Here is a 14,769-nt window from a genome sequence, read left to right as displayed (position 1 = left end):
CATTCTCTCCCTCAGACCTCTCCTGGGACTGACAGACGAAGCTGACCTGGGGATCAGAGACTGGGAGCCACATGGGGATGAACCGTCGTTGATTGTGTGTGTGTAGGTGTGGGGGTGGGGGTGGGGGGCAGCAACTTTACAGCCATCGATGTGGAGATCCGGGAGAGGAACCAAACCAGTGGCATCTAATGCAGAGCAGCTGTCTGTTTCCCTAGGTTACACAAGACTACTGTCTGCTGCACACACATGCATATATGTAGAAACACACACACATTAACTCTCCAAGCATTTCTGCTCTGCAGCACCATCAGACCACCACTCAGCATCAGCCTTAATGCAGGCAGTGAACCTTCAGAAGATCATAAGAGCCTTCTGTCCCTGAAGGGATCTTTTACCTGTTCCCTGATCATAAACGGTAATAAAAACAGCAAGAAAGAGGAAAAACTTTTTACTGTAGAACATAAATTGCACTCAGGTGAGCGCAGTAAAGAGCGCAATTAAGCCACCCTCTGATGCCTCGACTCATAAAACACAAAGATGGAACAATTCTTTTATTGCAAAATCTCCCACATTGTTCAGTTTAGCTTGGTCACTAACACTGATGTGGAAAACAGTTAGAAAAACAGCGTTTTGGTCATTTGTAATGCAAAACATCTGACGTGGTTCCTCCTTTTTATGTTTAGACAGATAGTAACAATCTACCAGGAAATTAAAGTCCTAGCATTCCTTGTAAGAATGCATCTCACCCACTCTTTAACGCCAAACTTTTACACTAAGATCATCTTATGATGAGGAATATTGGAATTTTAGCCATACTGGCCAAACCTTGAAAATACAATTATGAATGACTCTCAGCTACCACCACATCAAATTCTAGTTTCACATATTAAAAATTGACTGAATTATCACCATTTTTGTATTTTCTAAGGTCAATTGGCAGCCACTTTGAGCTGGTTTGGCTCTAAAAGTTATTAGGTTGTAGAGTTTTATTAAATGACTATTTCCTGAAAGTTTCTTTAAAATCTGTCCAGTTGTTCAGGAGATATTTTGCTAATAGATAGCCAGAGCTGACTCCAAGTAGTTAATGGCAAAATTTTAAACAAAGATCTTGTACAATTGTTAGTGCTCATAATCTGTGTTAGGATCAGTCCCAGGTACTACCACAACAAAATTTAGCTCAGTATTTATAAAATTGACAAAGTTAGTACTATTTTTGTGTTTTTTTAATATCAGTTAACTATAGCAGGCTCTTGAATTGGATTGACTTCAAAAGTTAATCATCTGTGTATGTCTATGCAATAATTACTTTCTGCAAGTTTCATTAAAATCAGACCAGTGGTTCATGAAATGTTTTGCTAACAGATACACACAAACATGGGCAAAAACATTGTTGCCCGCTTTTTGACAGTGTGTGATAAATATCACTGTTACTGTCCACTTCTATCACAATTCTCACAGAAAGTGTTCACATCAAGAACTAGCAAAGTTCTGAAGTTGTAAAGCGCTGTGATTAAATTTTCTATATTAGTTTAATTTAAAAAAATTAAAAAGAAAAGAAAAAGAGCAATTAGCCCATTCAAACCCTCCAGCTCCATGCAGGTAAAACAGACTTACCTCAGAAGAAATGATTCTACCCTGTCTCCCCCCCCCGGTGGGAAAATGGAAGCAGAATCAGGCTGGCAGAGAGTCTTATGAGTCCAGACAAATGTTCTGAGTGGGTCTCAGAGCGCTGACAGCTCTGTCATCCTCCCTCTTCTTCTTCTGTGGTTTCCAGAACTGTTTACTTGCTTCTACCTACAGAGCTGGCTGATGTGCAGCCAGTGAGAAGACAGACGGAGAGAAAGAGAGAGAGAGAGAGAGAGAGAGAGAGAGAGAGAGAGAGAGAGAGTGAAAAAGAGAACTCCCTTTCTGCAGTCAGACTCCACTCCCACCTACTGCTCTCTTAAATGCCCCCACCGCCGCCCCCACCCCACCCATTCAGCCCACTCCACAGCATTGTGACTGAAAGCGAAGGAGCTGAAACGGGATGCCTCAAGGCTGGAAGAAGAGGGAGAGAAAGTAGGAGAGGAAAATGGGGGGAAGGGGATGGGGAAACGAAAAATAGAGAGGGAGGGGTGGTGGTCGGACCATTAGTAGCAAATTGCAAAGGGTAAACCAATGGAAAGAGAGATATGAGTGAATGCAGGGCCTGCATTAACATAGCATTTAAGGAGCTGAAAGCAGGGAGAGAGAAAAGGAGCCACTGAAGCCTCCATCTGTGAAACTGATGAGGATACAGAACCAGGCAGACAATGAAGGAACACTGAGAGGACTGTTTTAGTTCTTTTAAAAAAACTTGCCAACACCAGAACATTAAAAGAAGGAAAGATTGCATGTCACCCGTCACTTATCGCACCAGAGTTTTAGACTAAGATCATCTTATTTTAAGAAATTACAGAGTTGTAGATGTTATGGTCATTGTGAAATGTCACTCTGTTTAGCTCAATACTTGTAAAACTGACTGAGTTATTGTTATTTTTGTGTTGGTTAATGTTGATTAGCTGTGGTGGCCATTTTGAATTAGATGGACTCCATAAAGTAATCAGTTGTAAATATGTATAAAATGATAACTTTCTGAAAGATCTTCTAACAATAGTTAGCTATTGGAGTAAGTGTTGTGAATTGATCTCAGCTACAGCAACACCTAATCTTAGCCCAAAATCTGTATTATTACTTAAGTTATAGATATCTTTGTGTTTTCTAAAGTGAGTTGGCTTTAGCAACCATTATGAATTGGGTTGGATCCAAATGTTAATCAGTTGTAGCAGATGTACATCCAGTGATTATTTCCTGATGGCTTCATTAAAGTCTTCCCAGTAGTTGATGTGTTATTTTGCTAACAGGTAGTGATGACTCCAAGTCCTTAATGGAAAAGTTTTAAACAAAGATCTTGTGCAACCAGTAAGTGCTCAGGATTGTATTGGATGATCAGTCTAAGCCAGTACCAAATTTGAGTAAATTTCAGGAAGATTTTAGTCAATTTATTTTTTACAAAATATTTTGTTGTAAATGTTGAAGCTGGTGCCACAACTGAGTAATTAAAAATAATGTCTAAGATTACAGGTTCAGTTCATGTTGGTGCATTCAGAGGTCTTTGTGCTCAAAGGACAAAGCTCTTATTGTCTCCAGTAAACTCAACCCTGTTCATACCACATCTGCTGAGTCATGATAAGATATTGTCCTGAGATGCCAGTTCAAACATGTGGTGGACAGGAGAAAAATCTCAGTCTGAACAACAGCATGGAGACATGAGAAGTTTATTGTTTACAAAACTTCAAAAATGACCAATGAGGAAACTGATTTGTTTATAATGAATTGACTTTTGATTCATCAAACCCCCACTACTATTATTTTTGTTTGTGGTTTTCTGTGTCTGTTAGTAAAATATCTTATGAACCACTAGATGGATTTTAATGAAACTCACAGAAAGTAATCAGTGGATGTACATCTACCACCAATTAACTTTTAATCCAATTCAAGATTTCTGCCACAGCTAACCACGCTTAGCAAACACAGAAATAGCTATAGCTCAGTGAACTTTCCAGATATTGAGCTAAGATTTTGGTGTGGTGGTAGCTGAAACTGATCCCCATCAGATTGCACAAGATTTTTGTTTAATTACAGTCAATGCTTTCTGTCTGTTAGCAAATCATTTTATGAACCACTGGACAAAGTTCAGTTGGTAAAAGCAGCCATCTTGACTTTGGTTGTACATCTACAACAGATTACAAAATGTAATTGTTGATGTACATTAAAAGATTACTTTAATCATCATGATTACATTTTTATTTTCTATCTGTGTAGTGTTTATTTAGATATTTTCATGTTAGTGCCTGCCTTTCAACAATAGGCTCTGATGCAGAGTATGTTGTAAAAAGTGTTGTGATGTATATGTATTGCTTATGTATTGAAAGGTATATTTAAGGATGGGAAAGTTAAAGTGTACTATGGCATAAGCACGACAAGCACTATGTTGCAGTGGTGTAACCATCTTATTTTTGTTGCTGTTTAGGTCTTCTGTTTGGCGTTGATACAGTGTGTCTGTGGTGTTTAGATAAACTGCAGCACTGTCTCAATTATTCCTTGAGTCTGTGACAATGTCTGAATGGCAGTCTTCTGTCAGCATCTTGCCATTATCGCAACCTCTATCTTTTTCTTCTTGCTAGTTGCACCCTGTTGCTCTACTCTGACAGATTTAAGTCTGACAGTTTGTATTTGGTTCTGCAGGTAAAGTCAAATCCAAACTCACAACATCAACTTGAACATCAGTTTCTTCTAGGTGCATGTTTGTGGAAAGGATGACAAGAAGAAAATAAAATGTTGCTCTTATATTGATACACATTATGGGACAGGACACAGTACACAACCCATAACGAAAAAAACGCTGTGTTGACATTGTTACTACTCTTACAGTGTTCTCCAACAACACAATATGTATGTAGCAACATGAAGTTGAGAACAATGTCATATTTACATGGTATAGATGCCAAAAACAAAGGAATACACCACTGACATGATGCGCTAATATAGATAAGAAAGACAAGCAATGGTAATGCATATTGCACATAAAAGCTCCACAAGCCTACCACAGGCAGTATCATGAAGTAGTGATTAGAGCAGCCTCTTCACAGCAAGTAGGTTGCAGGTTTCATATGAGGGTTTTCTCCAAATATGCCTGTTTCCTTCCATACACAAAAAACAAGCATGTCTGATTCATTTGCAACTGTAAATTGTCACTAGGTGTCAGGATTTGTTTTACCTGCTGTTTGAATTTCATTTTTACTATTTTCTCTTTGTTTTTTTTATCCTTGTGTTTTGTGTTAATATTTGTATTGTCTTGCTCCTTGTGTTCCCTGTACCTCTATTAACCTGCCTTCAGTTTGGTAGTTTTCCGGTCTGCCTACCACGCCCACCTCACCTGTTTCTCATCATCCACCAGCTGTAGCTCATCTCCTACTCACAGTTTCTTTAGTCACACCCTCGCTGTATATGGATATCTCCGTAACAGTAAAAGTTAAAGTACCACTGATTGTCACACACACCTGAGTGTGTGAAATTTATTCTCCGCATTTGACCCATCCCCTAAGGGAGCGGTGAGCGGGAGCGGTGAGCAGCACCTGCCTCCTTATCAAGAAAACTCTATTCTCCCTACCTGGACTTCTCAATGTTCCCCATGTCTGCTAACCTGGCCGAGTTCTATGATGCCATGCCCTCTGAGTCTACAGCACTGGCTGCAACACTGACTGATCTCCAGGGCCTGTCTCAACATCTCTAGAGTTGGTCTCAACATCTCCAAGATCCCACTCCTCAAGGTCTTCAGGGGTCCCTTGCTCCCTACCTGCCTTTGTCTCAGTGGAGGTCAGCAAAGCCCCACGTCTGCATCTCAGTGGACATCAACGCCTCTCACCAGGCTGCTCCAGAGAGGGTCAAGGATGATGCTTCTCACCAGGCTGCTCTACAGAGGGTCGAGGGCGACGACTCTTCATACTTTGTTTCCGTAGAGGTCGACCATAGCACTCCATCTTCCTGTGGTTCTATGGGGGTCAATGACAACAGTGCTCCCAAGTCCGATGCCAGGTGGCCAAGTGTCTCTAAATCTGGAGTCAGGTCTCCGAGAGTGTCTGAGTCTGGCTCCACGTCTCAAAGTGTTCCCAAGTCTGGCTCCACTTCAGACTCTAATCAATTATTTTTGAACTTCTCTATGTCTGCCTGCATTTTGGGTTCCAACCTACACACCAAACATTACACTGGGAGTGAATTGTTGTTTGTCTGTATGTGGCTCTATGATGGATTGGCGACCCATCCAGGGTGTACTCCACCTCTCACCTAATGACTTCTGGAGAAAGGCACCAGCTCCCTGCAACCCTGCGTGGAAATCACAGGTAAAGAAATTGACGGGATGGAAGTATGCCACAATATAGTGGCAGTGCAAGCAGAGCATTAGTATATCATAGATTAAGATTGTACATAAGATTGTACAATGTTATTGTTGGGTCACTCTATGTGACTTTTGTTAATATGCAGCATTTAATCATCATAGGTTTATGGCAACTTGGCATTGCTGAAGATCACTCAATGTAAGCTACAGTACCAATACCTGATTTGATCACATGTGATAAACATGGTAAATTCACGTTTTTTTCTGTAACCGCTAAATATAACAGAGTGTGTAGTGTTCTAGGAATGCACAAACCTTTTGTAGGATTTAGGAAGGTCATGGAAGTTTAGTATCATGATGGCACTGTATTCATGGAGACCAGAGTGACTTGGTATTTCAGAACTTGAAGCAGGGCTGGCTGTGCTAACCTGCCTAAGCTGCAGTCCCATTGTGCCCACAAATGGCAGTAGTGTCATATTGTCATGGTTTGATCTTCTGGCCTAGGGGTAGGCAACCCTGGTCCTAGAGAGCCACTATCCTGCATGTTTTACTTGTTTCCCTGCTCCAACACACCTGATTCAGTAGTTAAATTACCTCCTTCATGTTCTACAGAAGCCTGTTAATGACACACTGATTCAAATCAGGTGTGTTGGTGCAGAGAAAAAAGTAAAACATGCAGGATAGTGGCTCTCCAGGACCAGGGTTGCCTACCCCTGTTCTAGCATGTAGCTGCATTCTGCTGTGGTCCAAAAGTCATCCCAGAGCAGAGCCTGTGGTATGGTGTGATCATGGGCAAACAAAGTAGTATAGTTGAGGGAACATGCTGCTGGCATATAGACTGGGGGGAGGGTGCAGAAGAGACCACCCTGTCACTGGGCAGCTGTTACAGTTGGAGGGTCAGGGATTTGACCCCCAGTTCCTGTAGCATGCCAAAGTGTCCTTGGGTAAGACATTGTACCCTCCACTGCCCATCAATAGGCTTATTGGTGTATGAGTGACAATATAAAAGTGCTCTTTTATAGTGCATGAGGATAAGCACTGTATGAGTGAATGTGTAAAGTGATTTTTTGTGTGAAACCTAGTGATATTAAAAAGGTGCTGTGTAACTGTTGCCCATTTACCTTTTACAGTAGTTTAATCTTTTTTTTTAAAACAGTAGTTTAATCTAAGTTTTGGATACTTATCCTACTGGGTTTGAGTCAAGGTGGGATAGAGGCAACTAATTTTAAGAAACGATAGTGTGTGAGTGACTCACAGTGAATGGTGACTCACATCAGATAAAAAAGAAGCTAAATCCCCCATTGTAAGAACTGGTTTTAGTTCCTTCCATTACACCATGATTTGCTTATTTGTTTGTGACTGTTAACCACATCTGAACTTGATAAACTGTGTCATACATGTTAAAATCTTATTTAGATTTTTACATCTTTTAGCACATTCCATTGTCTGTCACTCACATGAGTCATCTCCTGAAGTCCAGCACATTCAGTCATCATTAATAGGTCACTATAACAATTATAGTGATACTTTTTATTGGTGACTTCTCTATTTAACCGCTCAGACATTAACCAGCTTGTGCAAACGCTATAGTTTGAACAATCAAATCCAGATCAAACAATCACATCTATAACCATCTCTTGATTAGACTTTGCTCTCAGTACTAAAAGGACACTGGTTGCAATTACTAGCCATTTTGCTCTCAGAAATCTGATGTAAACAGTCAGAACCACCAGAAATAAACAGAGGAACAAAGAGCTCAGGAGGGTCCTGTGCCACACAGCTCTGATCCATCTCTTCCGTCATGTGAGCCGCATTGGTGCCGTGACTTCAAGCTGAAGAGAAGCACATCAAAGGTTCCTCCAGGAGAGCCAGAGTGGAGGATGGTGTGACACTCATTAAGTCAGATTTTGACCTCATGCCTCATCATACAGGCCTTTGGTGGTGGTGACAGCTGGGGGGTAAGGGTGGTGTAAGGTTTCTTTTCCTCATGATGTTTCATTTAACAGCTGCTCAGCTTAACTGAAATTTCTTGATGTTGGCCCTAAAGACAGAGATCTTTTTGAGGCTAAATAAATATATCGTTTTTTAACTTGTGTGAAGCAGCCTTTAGGGGGAAATGTGCTTTTCCAAAATCAAATGTCCCACATGTTGATAAAGAGTGGTGGAATGTGACTGAAGATCCATGCCGAACATCAGTGGCGGGGGGTCTGAACGTGGAGCTTTTCTCAGCGGGGAAAATGATCCTCATCTGGCGAGTGCAAGCTGGTAGCTAGTCAGGCGGAAAAAAGACCTGCATTAATACGACATACAGCCCAGTATCTCATATGTAGCAGGGATATGTGGTGATAAACAGCAAATTCAATGACTTGAGGGGCCCTAAATTTATTTTCATCCTTGCTCCCGGGGGAGATGGTAGAAATCTATAAAGTGTGTGTGTGTATGTGTGTGTGGTGGGGGGATTTTTTAATGACTTCTGACTGAAATGATATCATTTAGAAGAGATGATATGTTGGAAGCTGGGCTATGTATAGCACCTGTTTTTAAATGACTGGAACTGTAGATTCCCTGCATCTCTCCATCTGTTCCTGTTCTCACCTTCCTGTCACACACACTCTTTCTCTCTCTCCCTCCCCCTTCCTTCACAGCCTCGCCAAGCTTCACAGAGAATTGCTGCGGGAGTTCTCCACCTCCCTGTTTGCAAAGGTGTACCTGTTCGCCAACTTTCAGAGCAAGTGAACTGAGTGGGTTTGATTTCCCAAATGACACCTCATACGCGCATCCTCGCCTGTCATCCAATTTCTGTCACTCCAGAACCAAACGCCTGCTTGAGGGAGCCCATTTTCTTTCCATTAGAGCACAACAATGTTCAGTTTTATCGGCTGTCGTTTGGCATACACAAGGAGAAAAAAAAAGGCCACAATAAATTGCTAAGAAAACAGAGAATGACTATGTGATGGATGTTGGAGAGAGAAACCAGACACATGAAAAGAAATTCTGTTAATAAATGGTTCCTGTTGTGAAACATGCTTTAAAATCAATTTATGAGCTTCAAGATACACTCAAATCAATTATGAGAGTGATTTCTTTCTAGTAGAGGGAGTTACAGTGTGCACCTCATTTCTGGAAAATTTAATCTAAGAGAAAAAGTGAGGCAAAGGTTGCCCAGAGCACGTATAATAAGGTCTTCTTGCCTTTATAATTGGTGCCTTCTAACTTGAAGGAAAAGACTCAGTGGGAAGTGAGACACATTCTGTCAATGACAGTGAGACCTAATTATACTATGCAGCCCCTGCAGCCATGGTGGATGTCGAAACGGGCAGCAGTAAGGTAGTCAATGGGGAAGACACACCACCCACCATGGGTGTGTGTGAGCCTTCAGGTGACCTGGAAGACCTGTTTACCTCATTAAAAATGATTCAGAAGGTAATAAAGAGCCTGCTCCTGTCTCTCCCTCCCAATGTCTGTCCTTCATCCATTATGCAGTAGTGGAGTGGGACAGTGTAAGTTAAGTCTTCAGAGAGGGTCACTTGGACAGACAGCTACTAAAGCCCCCTCTGTAATGCAATAAAGAGGCAATAAAACAATGACCGGGAGTAAAACAATGTGAGGAGTGGAGTCAAAACAGCAGCTCTGTCATAAACCTGTGGACACAATAAGTTAAACAGAGGAATGACCTATTAGCAGGAATCTATAATTCATAACTCAGAGAGTAAAATGGCCCTAAGATCATTGTCTGATGTCATGTAGAAACCAAATGTTTGTGTTTGTCTTTCTGCCATATATTTGGGAAAGAAACTGCCTTTTCTATTAGGAATTGTAGAGGAAAGATAAATGGAAAAACAAGCCTGAGAGCAGAAGGTCATTGAGTACAGCATCTGATGGAAAAAAATGATGGGACTAAAGTGTAGGCTAGATTTTTCAAAACCAAAGAAAAACAGTTACATTCTGTAAAACCATTTCTATTTAGGAATGAAATCAGTTACATATCTTTAAAGCTGCTCTTGTTTTTATACTTTACCACAGGAAGGAATGAAACACATCACTTGGAGTGATTAACCCCAAGAGAATTATCACTTACACACAGTGGCGGCTGGTGGTGATGTTTGTAGGGTGGGCGAATAGATGTATAATAAAACGCTGCAGTTTGGATTTCAACAACAGAAGCATCCAATTTGAAATAAAGAAAACCTGCTGTAAATTGGCATTATGTTCTTTTTTATCACAAAGACAACCTTAAAACAAACCACCACCAAAAACCAAGCTCACACAGAGCCTCTGTCAGCTGTCCAGTACTTCATTCCCTTCATTAAGAGTTTCAGCTATAATCATTTCAGATGATTTTTCCCAGTCAAACAGCTTTGAATAACACTGCACCACACTCCTTGACACAATTACCAATCAAAATCAAACAAGACATGTCAGGTTTTGGTAGTGTTTTTTTTTTTTTTTTTTGTATTTAGTGTTTTGTTTCTGGTTTATTTTGGGTTTGGTTTACTGTCTTTATTGTTTTGTTTTCCTGTTGTTGCCCATTTGTCTTCATTTTCCTCTTATCCTCAGTCTGCCCCTGTTTGTCTGCCACGCCCATCTCCACCTGCCAGCAATTGTAATCACTCACCTGTGCCCACTTCCCATAATCATCCTCAGTTTTAAACCCAGTCACTTTCTCCACTACCCTGCTGGTTCATTGTTCTCGGTTTGCTCCATGTCCTTCGTCCCATGTCTCTTGCCTTACCTTGCTGTTTTGGTTTTTGTCCAGTTTAGTTTTTGCTGCTACGCCAGCCTTTTGTTTTTTGTGTTTTAAAATAAATTTCCAGTTTTGTGAATGAGTCTGCACACAGGGTTCGCCTCCTTCTCCATGCCTCTTGACAAGACATGCAATATTGGAAAGTGCTTCTTTTTTTAAATGAATCCTACCATATTTAAAGAAAAGCTCACTCTGATGACTTTTCTGGGATCCAAAAATGTTAATGACCACCTCGTTAAATATCTGTTAGCCACACTTGCTGTTAGCCAGTCCTTTCACTGAAACCAGGTCAAAGAAAATTTGTGAATATCCTTGGGTCCATCTGCTCCCAACCTATCACTTCTGGTTTGTTCCCCAAAGACATTAAGGAAAACAGGTGAGAAATTAAATAATTCACCTCGTTTATCTTTATCTTGCTCGCCATCACGCTTATCTCAGTCTACGATAAACCACACCCACATACACTCATGCTCAAGCCACTTTATTGTACATTAACCCTCATTGGCTGAAGCCTGAGGCCTTGAGCTGACCCTGGTCTGAACTAAATTAGCCCAAATGAGCAGCAAACAGAGGGGGTGGGACAAGACAGCTGTCAATCATTCTGTACCATGCAAGACAAGGGGCTGAACGTAGCTGTCAAAAGTTAGCCCTTTTGTTAAGATTTGGGGATTTTCTCGGGACTATTTGGGACCAGTTTTGTTGTAAATTTTACAAAATGTAATACAATATTTTTAATTTGTATTTATTAGGTATTTTAATATTTATATTGTAAACACCAGGGAGGGCTTAGCCTTACTAGCCCACTGATACCAGCCATCCCTGCTTACACATCTCTGCATCTCAGCTCTGAAATGTTGTGTAATTACTGTATATGTTCACCTGTAGGTTGGTGCAGCTAGTAACTTGACTTTTCAGCTCTAGTTTTATTCATATAAACAGAACTAATGTCATCCAAATACGTTCATTTTGTACGCAACAATCCCAGAAAAGCATCAGAAACTAGAACATTTATGAAGACATTTTACTGCTTAAATTCTAACATGATTTTGTAATAAAAAACAACAACCTGTGATTGTGTAAAAACCATTAAAATATATCAAAATATCAGTTCTCCTGTGCTGAGCCACGTCTGTGGAGAGGTTGTTTAGTTTCTCCAATAAAGAGATCTGAACCTTCTTCTCTGCTTGAACTGCATACACAACACCGCTCAGTATGTGTTTAGGTGTTTTGTCCTTATGATGGACCAAGGTCTGTCTCATGCAGCTTAAAGCTTGGAACTCCACACTCTCCTATTTTGAACTGTGAAAGCTCCCCAGATGGGAAGCAAAACATCTTCAACTACAAAATAGATTCCAGTTGCTTTTGTGTCTGTATTTGCCATGTCCCAGATGACTGAAAATCTACTCGAGCATAGTGCTATGCACTTTGTGAAGGACACCTTAAGAGTAGTGCAGGTGTATGCAAAGATGTCAGGAAAACTTGCAGATTACAGGGACCATCTTCACTTCAGTTTAAAATGCAGAAAAAGACTAACTCTATTCCCAACAGCAAAAGACTCAATTCTACGTACCATCAAAGTAAATAGAGCAGAATAGTTACTTCTAAAAGCTCAAAACAAGCTGCTTTGTGAGACAATAAGACTTCTGCATTGAAACTCTCTCACACAGGATGGATCAGACCTGCTAGAAGCTGTCAACTCTTCTACCCCACAGTCTGACAGAAGAAGTTTCTAGATTTGTTGAAAAGGGCCCAAAGGTTTTTACAGTATTAGAGGAAAAAGGAATGACAAAGAGGTAAGTTCTTAAAATTACAACAGAGAGCTGCTTCTTCACCACAAATCACCAGGCAAGAACAAGAGGAGGTCACCAACACAAACATTGGCAAAAGCAGAGGCAAAACAACTCTGAATAAAGGTAACAGCAATCCTTACCTGTGCCGACCAGTTTTAGCATTAACTGTTGGAATCAACATTGTTTGTTAGCAGAATATCTTGTGAACCACAAGAAAATTTTTAACAAAACATTCAAAAACTAATTATTTTTGGTACATCTACAACTGATTTATGTTTGTAATCAACCCAATTCAAGATGGAAGCCATGACTATTTGACATTAGCAAACACAAAATTGGCTACAACTCAGTCATTTTTATAGATACTGAGCTCAAATTTGAAGTAGTCGCTCATAAAATCTCACAATATTGCAAGAGACTGTGCATAAAGTTATTTTCAAGGTTTGATAAAAAATACATAAGATTAATTTACAAACTCTGGCATGATAGGTAGTGAGTGATATGCAATCCTTTAAGAAATGCTAGGTCTTTAAAAAATATTTATCTTTGGTGTTGTTTTTAGACCTGGACATTTGGGGTTTAGCGTCAAATGTTTTCTGTCATAAGGAGAACTGCAGGTGTCAAACTACAGCTGGAGACATGGATATAAAATGGACTAACTTAAAAAAGGCTTAAGGAATCCCACAACTGTGTGACTATTTTGAGAGAAAATTTCTTGCACAATTTTTTTGAACACATTTGAAATTCACTTTGAGCATCTGATTCTCATATGAGGAAGTTGAGAACTCCCGCAAATGTTTACAAACATTATGGAGACTCCCTCATGAACACTGACACAAAGTAGTTACAGTCTTGTGAGATACTGTCTTTAAAGTCAGCAGGAAAGAAGGTGCTGCTATAAACCCCACACAGTCACAACAGCTGAGCCTGTGTGAACAAATGGCTAATAAATGTTTTGATCTCAGTGTGTGGAGCCTGTATCTGTTCTGTGGCCCAAAACCTCTGTTATAACCACTCTCTACCATTCTTTGGGTTGCTACAGTTGGCATTCTGTTCCATCTGCACTTCACAACTGCTTCAGTTATTGTAAATGGACTGTTCTACCCAATCAGGCTACCCCAAAGCATGTACAACACAATCTGTGCTCTTATTTACCCAACCACAACACATTCATACAGCACTCTATGGAATCTCTACAAAGTCAGACAAAATCAAAAGAAATTATCCTACAGAGTCTAATGACTGCTGTAGATCAATTCATACACACCAATGAGGCACACATCAGAGGCAATGAAGAATTCAGTGTTTTCCCCAGAGACACTTCAACATGTGGCATACTGGTGGAATTGAACCTCCAACTGTCTCATTGGGACAACTTCTCTAATCACTGAGCCACAACCGCCCAAAGGTTAGTACTTTTGATTTGACTCTCACCACCCACTGGAACACAAAATTGAATCTGACATACATTTAAAACTTTCACTGGATCTGTGTCAGTCAGCAGACACTCGCTGCTGCAGTCCACAGAGTAAAACTAACCTTTATAGAGCTCTGAGCTGCTGTACAGACCTCATGTTACACAAAACCCAGTCCTCAAATTGTCTTTCTTTCATAATGAATGACCCATTTCATTACTGAACACCAACATCCTTTTACAAGCAGATTTCACAGAACATGTTAAGGCAAGTGAACCATTTCTTTCTAACTTCCTGAGAATTTTATAAAGACAGATCTATAAAAGCAAAGGAATGTTAAAACTAAACTACAAGTTACTTTTGACTCCAAGAAGCAATAATGAATTGTGTTGTTATTAGCAGCAGAGTTTAGAAAGTGGAAGTAGCAGTAAAAAGAACGTCTTCTGTGAAATTACCCCTGAGATCTGACCCCACCCTGGAGGGACAGGGAAGAGAGTTATGTCACATAAACTCATGGAGAATTCCTAGTGAGCCCAGGTCAGAAACTCATCCTGCATGAGTCTTTGTCCAGGGTATTACACCAAGCCAGAAGAAAATAATTATTATTGGTAGATAAATATTTAGAATATGACAGTCAAGCTAGTACATCCCCACCCCCACCCCCCACCCATCCACCCAAAAATAAAAGGACGTCTTAAGTTGAAAATGTTTCCCTTCCTATCCGAGGAACTTTCTCAAATCAAGAAATAACAAGTTGACTAACTAGCTGTCATGTGTTGGGCCAGCTCTGCAGGGCTCAGCTGTGCTCCTACATCTCAAGAATAAAGGACACTTTTTTTTGAGGACCGAAATGTTCATAATTGGACATGGAAGAGATTGTTTGGGGGGGGGGGGGGGGGGGGG

At 40.4% G+C, this 14,769-nt stretch overlaps 1 protein-coding gene across 3 annotated transcripts in view; it reads right to left on the bottom strand.

The window, feature by feature from the left end:
* tnc (tenascin C) overlaps positions 1–14,769 on the bottom strand; it is a 174,478-nt gene that overhangs the window by 100,822 nt on the left and 58,887 nt on the right. For all 3 annotated transcript variants that reach the window (XM_017435235.2, XM_017435233.2, XM_017435234.2), the window contains exon 2: positions 1,615–1,806. The gene's annotated coding sequence lies outside the window, so the exon portion shown is untranslated. The remainder of the gene's footprint in view (positions 1–1,614; positions 1,807–14,769) is intronic.

Source organism: Kryptolebias marmoratus, linkage group LG1 (assembly GCF_001649575.2).
Source record: "Kryptolebias marmoratus isolate JLee-2015 linkage group LG1, ASM164957v2, whole genome shotgun sequence".
In the NCBI taxonomy this organism is placed as follows: domain Eukaryota; kingdom Metazoa; phylum Chordata; class Actinopteri; order Cyprinodontiformes; family Rivulidae; genus Kryptolebias; species Kryptolebias marmoratus.
The sequence above is the reverse complement of the archived record's forward strand: the minus strand, read 5'-3'. Positions and strand labels throughout refer to the sequence as shown.